Source organism: Lithobates pipiens, unplaced genomic scaffold (genome assembly GCF_037356315.1).
Source record: "Lithobates pipiens isolate NorthernLeopardFrog02 unplaced genomic scaffold, aLitPip1_a1.2 Scaffold_77, whole genome shotgun sequence".
Taxonomy (NCBI): Eukaryota; Metazoa; Chordata; class Amphibia; order Anura; family Ranidae; genus Lithobates; species Lithobates pipiens.
The window spans coordinates 1,057,545-1,067,170 of NW_027507900.1; the positions used below are offsets into that span (position 1 = coordinate 1,057,545).

Consider the following 9,626-nt stretch of genomic DNA (forward strand, 5'->3'; position numbering starts at 1 on the left):
AAACTCCAACCACCCCACTACAAAACGCCACCCACCCACTACAAAACGCCACCCACCCCATTACAAAACTCCACCCACCCCACTACAAAACTCCACCCACCCCACTACAAAACTCCACCCACCCCATTACAAAACTCCAACCACCCCACTACAAAACTCCACCACCCCACTACAAAACTCCACCCACCCCACTACAAAACTCCACCCACCCCACTACAAAACTCCACCCACACCACTACAAAACTCCACCCACCCCACTACAAAACTCCATCACCCCACTACAAAACTCCACCCACCCAGCCACAAAACTCCACCCACCCCACTACAAAACTCCACCCACCCCCACTACAAAACTCCACCCACCCCATTACAAAACTCCACCCACCCCACTACAAAACGCCACCCACCCCCACTACAAAACGCCACCCACCCCACTACAAAACTCCACCCACCCATTACAAAACCCACTCCACCCACGCCACTACAAAACTCCACCCACCCCACTACAAAACTCCACCCACCCCACTACAAAACGCCACCCACCCCATTACAAAACGCCACCCACCCCACTACAAAACGCCACCCACCCCACTACAAAACTCCACCCACCCCATTACAAAACGCCACCCAACCCATTAACAAAACTCCACCCACCCAGCCACAAATCTCACCCGCTGTGCCTGTCCATGTTACAGGTTGTTTGGCAGAGCTGGGAGGAGAGGAAGAGCGCCAACCCCTCCACCCTGGCCTCTGAGGTGTCCCCCCCGGCCTCTGAGGTGTCCCCCCCGGGCCTCTGAGGTGTCCCCCCCCCCCGGCCTCTGAGGTGTCCCCCCCCCGGCCTCTGAGGTGTCCCCCCCGGCCTCTGAGGTGTCCCCCCGGCCTCTGAGGTGTCCCCCCGGCCTCTGAGGTGTCCCCCCCGGCCTCTGAGGTGTCCCCCCCGGCCTCTGAGGTGTCCCCCCCGGCCTCTGAGGTGTCCCCCCCAGGCCTCTGAGGTGTCCCCCCCCAGGCCTCTGAGGTGTCCCCACCCTGGCCTCTGAGGTGTCCCCCCCCCGGCCTCTGAGGTGTCCCCCCCCCCGGCCTCTGAGGTGTCCCCCCCGGCCTCTGAGGTGTCCCCCCCCCGGCCTCTGAGGTGTCCCCCCCGGCCTCTGAGGTGTCCCCCCCCGGCCTCTGAGGTTTCCCCCCCCGGCCTCTAAGGTTTCCCCCCCCGGCCTCTAAGGTTTCCCCCCCCCCCGGCCTCTGAGGTTTCCCCCCCCGGCCTCTGAGGTGTCCCCCCCCCCGGCCTCCTCTGAGGTGTCCCCCCCCCGGCCTCCTCTGAGGTGTCCCCCCCCCCGGCCTCCTCTGAGGTGTCCCCCCCCCCCGGCCTCCTCTGAGGTGTCCCCCCCCCCCCGGCCTCCTCTGAGGTGTCCCCCCCCCGGCCTCCTCTGAGGTGTCCCCCCCCCGGCCTCCTCTGAGGTGTCCCCCCCCCGGCCTCCTCTGAGGTGTCCCCCCGGCCTCCTCTGAGGTGCCCCCCCCGGCCTCCTCTGAGGTGTCCCCCCCCGGCCTCCTCTGAGGTTTCCCCCCCGGCCTCCTCTGAGGTGTCCCCCCCCCCCGGCCTCCTCTGAGGTGTCCCCCCCCCGGCCTCCTCTGAGGTGTCCCCCCCCCCCGGCCTCCTCTGAGGTGTCCCCCCCCCCGGCCTCCTCTGAGGTGTCCCCCCCCCGGCCTCCTCTGAGGTGTCCCCACCCGGCCTCCTCTGAGGTGTCCCCCCCCCGGCCTCCTCTGAGGTGTCCCCCCCCGGCCTCCTCTGAGGTGTCCCCCCCCCGGCCTCCTCTGAGGTGTCCCCCCCCGGCCTCCTCTGAGGTGTCCCCCCCCGGCCTCCTCTGAGGTGTCCCCCCCCGGCCTCCTCTGAGGTGTCCCCCCCCCGGCCTCCTCTGAGGTGTCCCCCCCCCCGGCCTCTGAGGTGTCCCCCCCCCCGGCCTCTGAGGTGTCCCCCCCCCCCGGCCTCTGAGGTGTCCCCCCCCCGGCCTCTGAGGTGTCCCCCCCCGGCCTCTGAGGTGTCCCCCCCCCGGCCTCTGAGGTGTCCCCCCCCGGCCTCTGAGGTGTCCCCCCCGGCCTCTGAGGTGTCCCCCCCGGCCTCTGAGGTGTCCCCCCCCGGCCTCTGAGGTGTCCCCCCTGCCTCTGAGGTGTCCCCCCCGGCCTCCTCTGAGGTGTCCCCCCGGCCTCCTCTGAGGTGTCCCCCTGGGTGTACTGGTCTCTGGTAGGGGGGTGTACGGGTCTCTGGTGGGGGGGGGTGGTGGTGTCGGTTGTACGGGTCTCTGGTAGGGAGATGTTGGTGTCGGGTGTACGGGTCTCTGGTAGGGAGGTGGTGGTGTCGGGTGTACGGGTCTCTGGTAGGGGGGATGGTGGTGTCGGGTGTACGGGTCTCTGGTAGGGGGGATGGTGGTGTCGGGTGTATGGGTCTCTGGTAGGGAGGTGGTGGTGTCGGGTGTACGGGTCTCTGGTAGGGGGGATGGTGGTGTCGGGTGTACGGGTCTCTGGTAGGGGGGATGGTGGTGTCGGGTGTACGGGTCTCTGGTAGGGGGGTGGTGGTATCGGGTGTACGGGTCTCTGGTAGGGGGATGGTGGTGTGGGTGTACGGGTCTCTGGTAGGGAGATGTTAGTGTCGGGTGTACGGGTCTCTGGTAGGGGGGATGTTGGTGTCGGGTGTACTGGTCTCTGGTAGGGGGGATGTGGTGTCGGGTGTACGGGTCTCTGGTAGGGGGGTGGTGGTGTCGGGTGTACGGGTCTCTGGTAGGGGGATGGTGGTGTCGGGTGTACGGGTCTCTGGTAGGGGGGGTGGTGGTGGTGTCGGGTGTACGGGTCTCTGGTAGGGGGGGTGGTGGTGTCGGGTGTACTGGTCTCTGGTAGGGGGGATGTTGGTGTCGGGTGTACGGGTCTCTGGTAGGGGGGGATGGTGGTGTCGGGTGTACGGGTCTCTGGTAGGGGGGGATGGTGGTGTCGGATGTACGGGTCTCTGGTAAGGGTGGAGGTGGTGTCGGGTGTACTGGTCTCTGGTAGGGGGGGTGGTGGTTTCGGGTGTACGGGTCTCTGGTAGGGGGATGTTGGTGTCGGGTGTACTGGTCTCTGGTAGGGGGATGGTGGTGTCGGGTGTACGGGTCTCTGGTAGGGGTGATGTTGGTGTCGGGTGTACGGGTCTCTGGTAGGGGGGATGTGGTGTCGGGTGTACGGGTCTCTGGTAGGGGGATGGTGGTGTCGGGTGTACGGGTCTCTGGTAGGGGGGTAGTGGTGTCGGGTGTACTGGTCTCTGGTAGGGGGGATGGTGGTGTCGGGTGTACGGGTCTCTGGTAGGGGTGATGTTGGTGTCGGGTGTACGGGTCTCTGGTAGGGGGGGTGGTGGTGTCGGGTGTACGGTTCTCTGGTAGGGGTGATGTTGTGGGGTGTACTGGTCTCTGGTAGGGGGGATGTTGGTGTCGGGTGTACGGGTCTCTGGTAGGGGGGATGTTGGTGTCGGGTGTACGGGTCTCTGGTAGGGGGGGTGGTGGTGTCGGGTGTACGGGTCTCTGGTAGGGGGGTGGTGGTGTCGGGTGTACGGGTCTCTGGTAGGGGTGGAGGTGGTGTCGGGTGTACGGGTCTCTGGTAGGGGGTGGTGGTGTCTGGTGTACGGGTCTCTGGTAGGGGGGATGTTGGTGTCGGGTGTACGGGTCTCTGGTAGGGGGGTGGTGGTGTCGGGTGTACGGGTCTCTGGTAGGGGGGGTGGTGGTGTCGGGTGTACGGGTCTCTGGTAGGGGGGATGTTGGTGTCGGGTGTACGGGGTCTCTGGTAGGGGGGATGGTGGTGTCGGGTGTACGGGTCTCTGGTAGGGGGGATGGTGGTGTCGGGTGAAACGGGTCTCTGGTAGGGGGGATGTTTGGTGTCGGGTGTACGGGTCTCTGGTAGGGGGGATGGTGGTGTCGGGTGTACGGGTCTCTGGTAGGGGGGATGGTGGTGTCGGGTGTACGGGTCTCTGGTAGGGGGGGTGGTGGTGTCGGGTGTACGGGTCTCTGGTAGGGGGGGTGGTGGTGTCGGGTGTACTGGTCTCTAGTAGGGGGGGATGTTGGTGTTGGGTGTACGGGTCTCTGGTAGGGGGGATGTTTGTGTCGGTTGTACGGGTCTCTGGTAGGGGGGATGTTGGTGTCGGGTGTACTGGTCTCTGGTAGGGGGGGATGTTGGTGTTGGGTGTACGGGTCTCTGGTAGGGGGGGTGGTGGTGTCGGATGTACGGGTCTCTGGTAGGGGTGGAGGTGGTGTCGGGTGTACGGGTCTCTGGTAGGGGGGGTGGTGGTGTCGGATGTAAGGGTCTCTGGTAGGGGTGGAGGTGGTGTCGGGTGTACGGGTCTCTGGTAGGGGGGGTGGTGGTGTCGGGTGTACGGGTCTCTGGTAGGGGGGTGGGTGGTGTCGGGTGTACGGGTCTCTGGTAGGGGGGATGTTGGTGTCGGGTGTACTGGTCTCTGGTAGGGGGGGATGGTGGTGTCGGGTGTACGGGTTCTCTGGTAGGGGTGATGTTGGTGTCGGGTGTACGGGTCTCTGGTAGGGGGGGTGGTGGTGTCGGGTGTACGGGTCTCTGGTAGGGGTGATGTTGGTGTCGGGTGTACGGGTCTCTGGTAGGGGGGATGTTGGTGTTGGGTGTACGGGTCTCTGGTAGGGGGATGTTGGTGTCGGGTGTACGGGTCTCTGGTAGGGGTGGAGGTGGTGTCGGGTGTACGGGTCTCTGGTAGGGGGGGTGGTGGTGTCGGGTGTACGGGTCTCTGGTGGGGGTGGTGGTGGTGTCGGGTGTACGGGTCTCTGGTAGGGGGATGGTGGTGTCGGGTGTACGGGTCTCTGGTAGGGGGGATGGTGGTGTCGGGTGTACGGGTCTCTGGTAGGGGGGGTGATGGTGTCGGGTGTACGGGTCTCTGGTAGGGGGGATGGTGGTGTCGGGTGTACGGGTCTCTGGTAGGGGGATGTTGGTGTCGGGTGTACGGGTCTCTGGTAGGGGGGGTGGTGGTGTCGGGTGTACGGGTCTCTGGTAGGGGGGTGGTGGTGTCGGGTGTACGGGTCTCTGGTAGGGGGGGTGGTGGTGTCGGGTGTACGGGTCTCTGGTAGGGGGGTGATGGTGTCGGGTGTACGGGTCTCTGGTAGGGGGGTGGTGGTGGTGTCGGGTGTACGGGTCTCTGGTAGGGGGGGTGGTGGTGTCGGGTGTACGGGTCTCTGGTAGGGGGGTGGTGTGTCGGGTGTACGGGTCTCTGGTAGGGGGGTGTTGGTGTCGGGTGTACGGGTCTCTGGTAGGGGGGTGGTGGTGTCGGGTGTACGGGTCTCTGGTAGGGGGGGTGCTGGTGTCGGGTGTACGGGTCTCTGGTAGGGGGGGTGGTGGTGTCGGGTGTACGGGTCTCTGGTAGGGGGGATGTTGGTGTCGGGTGTACGGGTCTCTGGTAGGGGGGATGGTGGTGTCGGGTGTACGGGTCTCTGGTAGGGGGGTGCTGGTGTCGGGTGTACGGGTCTCTGGTAGGGGGGGGGTGGTGGTGTCGGGTGTACGGGTCTCTGGTAGGGGGGATGTTGGTGTCGGGTGTACGGGTCTCTGGTAGGGGGGATGGTGTGTCGGGTGTACGGGGTCTCTGGTAGGGGGGGTGGTGGTGTCGGGTGTACGGGTCTCTGGTAGGGGGGGTGGGGGTGTCGGGTGTACGGGTCTCTGGTAGGGGGGATGTTGGTGTCGGGTGTACTGGTCTCTGGTAGGGGGGATGGTGGTGTCGGGTGTACGGGTCTCTGGTAGGGGTGATGTGGTGTCGGGTGTACGGGTCTCTGGTAGGGGGGGTGGTGGTGTCGGGTGTACGGGTCTCTGGTAGGGGTGATGTTGGTGTCGGGTGTACGGGTCTCTGGTAGGGGGGATGTTGGTGTTGGGTGTACGGGTCTCTGGTAGGGGGGATGTTGGTGTCGGGTGTACGGGTCTCTGGTAGGGGGGTGGTGGTGTCGGGTGTACGGGTCTCTGGTAGGGGGGTGGTGGTGTCGGGTGTACGGGTCTCTGGTAGGGGGGGTGGTGGTGGTGTGGGGTGTACGGGTCTCTGGTAGGGGGGATGTTGGTGTCGGGTGTACGGGTCTCTGGTAGGGGGATGGTGGTGTCGGGTGTACGGGTCTCTGGTAGGGGGGGTGTTGGTGTCGGGTGTACGGGTCTCTGGTAGGGGGGATGGTGGTGTCGGGTGTACGGGTCTCTGGTAGGGGGGATGGTGGTGTCGGGTGTACGGGTCTCTGGTAGGGGGATGGTGGTGTCGGGTGTACCGGTCTCTGGTAGGGGATGGTGGTGTCGGGTGTACGGGTCTCTGGTAGGGGGGTGGTGGTGGTGTCGGGTGTACGGGTCTCTGGTAGGGGGGTGGTGGTGTCGGGGTGTACGGGTCTCTGGTAGGGGGGATGTTGGTGTCGGGTGTACGGGTCTCTGGTAGGGGGGTGGTGGTGTCGGGTGTACGGGTCTCTGGTAGGGGGGGATGTTGGTGTCGGGTGTACGGGTCTCTGGTAGGGGGATGGTGGTGTCGGTTGTACGGGTCTCTGGTAGGGGGGTGGTGGTGTCGGGTGTACGGGTCTCTGGTAGGGGGGTGGTGGTGTCGGGTGTACGGGTCTCTGGTAGGGGGGGTGGTGGTGTCGGGTGTACGGGTCTCTGGTAGGGGGGATGGTGGTGTCGGGTGTACGGGTCTCTGGTAGGGGGGTGGTGGTGTCGGGTGTACGGGTCTCTGGTAGGGGGGTGGTGGCGTCGGGTGTACGGGTCTCTGGTAGGGGGGGTGGTGGTGTCGGGTGTACGGGTCTCTGGTAGGGGGGATGTTGGTGTCGGGTGTACGGGTCTCTGGTAGGGGGGTGGTGGTGTCGGGTGTACGGGTCTCTGGTAGGGGGGTGGTGGTGTCGGATGTACGGGTCTCTGGTAGGGGGGTGGTGGTGTCGGGTGTACGGGTCTCTGGTAGGGGGGTGGTGGTGTCGGGTGTACGGGTCTCTGGTAGGGGGGTGGTGGTGTCGGGTGTACGGGTCTCTGGTAGGGGGGATGGTGGTGTCGGGTGTACGGGTCTCTGGTAGGGGGGTGGTGGTGTCGGGTGTACGGGTCTCTGGTAGGGGGGTGGTGGTGTCGGGTGTACGGGTTCTCTGGTAGGGGGGATGTTGGTGTCCGGTGTACGGGTCTCTGGTAGGGGGGATGTTTGGTGTCGGGTGTACGGGTCTCTGGTAGGGGGGTGGTGGCGTCGGGTGTACGGGTCTCTGGTAGGGGGGGTGTCGGGTGTACGGGTCTCTGGTAGGGGGATGGTGGTGTCAGTTGTACGGGTCTCTGGTAGGGGGGGGGGGTGTCGGTGTCGGGTGTACGGGTCTCTGGTGGGGGGGGGGGTGGTGGTGTCTGGTGTACGGGTCTCTGGTAGGGGGGTGGTGGTGTCGGGTGTACGGGTCTCTGGTAGGGGGGATGGTGGTGTCGGGTGTACGGGTCTCTGGTAGGGGGGATGTTGGTGTCGGGTGTGCGGTTCTCTGGTAGGGGGGTGGTGGTGTCGGGTGTACGGGTCTCTGGTGGGGGGGGGAGTGGTGGTGTCGGGTGTACGGGTCTCTGGTAGGGGGGTGGTGGTGTCGGGTGTACGGGTCTCTGGTAGGGGGGTGGTGGTGTCGGGTGTACGGGTCTCTGGTAGGGGGGATGTTGGTGTCGGGTGTACGGGTCTCTGGTAGGGGGGTGGTGGTGTCGGGTGTACGGGTCTCTGGTAGGGGGGTGGTGGTGTCGGATGTACGGGTCTCTGGTAGGGGGGTGGTGGTGTCGGGTGTACGGGTCTCTGGTAGGGGGGTGGTGGTGTCGGGTGTACGGGTCTCTGGTAGGGGGTGGTGGTGTCGGGTGTACGGGTCTCTGGTAGGGGGTGGTGGTGTCGGGTGTACGGGTCTCTGGTAGGGGGGTGGTGGTGTCGGGTGTACGGGTCTCTGGTGGGGGGGTGGTGGTGTCGGGTGTACGGGTCTCTGGTAGGGGGGATGGTGGTGTCGGGTGTACGGGTCTCTGGTAGGGGGGTGGTGGTGTCGGGTGTACAGGTTTCTGGTAGGGGGGTGGTGGTGTCGGGTGTACGGGTCTCTGGTAGGGGGTGGTGGTGTCGGGTGTACGGGTCTCTGGTGGGGGGTGGTGGTGTCGGTGTGTACGGGTCTCTGGTAGGGGGTGGTGGTGTCGGGTGTACGGGTCTCTGGTAGGGGGGTGGTGGTGTCGGGTGTACGGGTCTCTGGTAGGGGGGTGGTGGTGTCGGGTGTACGGGTCTCTGGTGGGGGGGTGGTGGTGTCGGGTGTACGGGTCTCTGGTAGGGGGGTGGTGGTGTCGGGTGTACGGGTCTCTGGTAGGGGGGTGGTGGTGTCGGGTGTACGGGTCTCTGGTAGGGGGGTGGTGGTGTCGGGTGTACGGGTCTCTGGTAGGGGGGATGGTGGTGTCGGGTGTACGGGTCTCTGGTAGGGGGGTGGTGGTGTCGGGTGTACGGGTCTCTGGTAGGGGGGTGGTGGTGTCGGGTGTACGGGTCTCTGGTAGGGGGGTGGTGGTGTCGGGTGTACGGGTCTCTGGTAGGGGGGATGGTGGTGTCGGGTGTACGGGTCTCTGGTAGGGGGGTGGTGGTGTCGGGTGTATGGGTCTCTGGTAGGGGGGTGGTGGTGTCGGGTGTACGGGTCTCTGGTAGGGGGGGGTGGTGGTGTCGGGTGTACGGGTCTCTGGTAGGGGGGTGGTGGTGTCGGGTGTACGGGTCTCTGGTAGGGGGGGTGGTGGTGTCGGGTGTACGGGTCTCTGGTAGGGGGATGGTGGTGTCGGGTGTACGGGTCTCTGGTAGGGGGTGGTGGTGTCGGGTGTACAGGTTTCTGGTAGGGGGTGGTGGTGTCGGGTGTACGGGTCTCTGGTAGGGGGGTGGTGGTGTCGGGTGTACGGGTCTCTGGTGGGGGGGTGGTGGTGTCGGGTGTACGGGTCTCTGGTAGGGGGGTGGTGGTGTCGGGTGTACGGGTCTCTGGTAGGGGGGTGGTGGTGTCGGGTGTACGGGTCTCTGGTAGGGGGGTGGTGGTGTCGGGTGTACGGGTCTCTGGTGGGGGGGTGGTGGTGTCGGGTGTACGGGTCTCTGGTAGGGGGGTGGTGGTGTCGGGTGTACGGGTCTCTGGTAGGGGGGTGGTGGTGTCGGGTGTACGGGTCTCTGGTAGGGGGGTGGTGGTGTCGGGTGTACGGGTCTCTGGTAGGGGGGATGGTGGTGTCGGGTGTACGGGTCTCTGGTAGGGGGGTGGTGGTGTCGGGTGTATGGGTCTCTGGTAGGGGGGTGGTGGTGTCGGGTGTACGGGTCTCTGGTAGGGGGGGTGGTGGTGTCGGGTGTACGGGTCTCTGGTAGGGGGATGGTGGTGTCGGGTGTACGGGTCTCTGGTGGGGGGTGGTGGTGTCGGGTGTACGGGTCTCTGGTAGGGGGGTGGTGGTGTCGGGTGTACGGGTCTCTGGTAGGGGGGTGGTGGTGTCGGGTGTACGGGTCTCTGGTAGGGGGGTGGTGGTGTCGGGTGTACGGGTCTCTGGTAGGGGGGTGGTGGTGTCGGGTGTACGGGTCTCTGGTGGGGGGGTGGTGGTGTCGGGTGTACGGGTCTCTGGTAGGGGGGTGGTGGTGTCGGGTGTACGGGTCTCTGGTAGGGGGGTGGTGG

The 9,626-nt window shown here is 65.8% G+C and overlaps 1 long non-coding RNA gene across 1 annotated transcript in view; it reads left to right on the forward strand.

Annotated features, from left to right (window-relative positions):
- Positions 1–9,626, forward strand: part of LOC143959494 (uncharacterized) — a 236,931-nt gene that overhangs the window by 32,865 nt on the left and 194,440 nt on the right. The window lies entirely within an intron of this gene.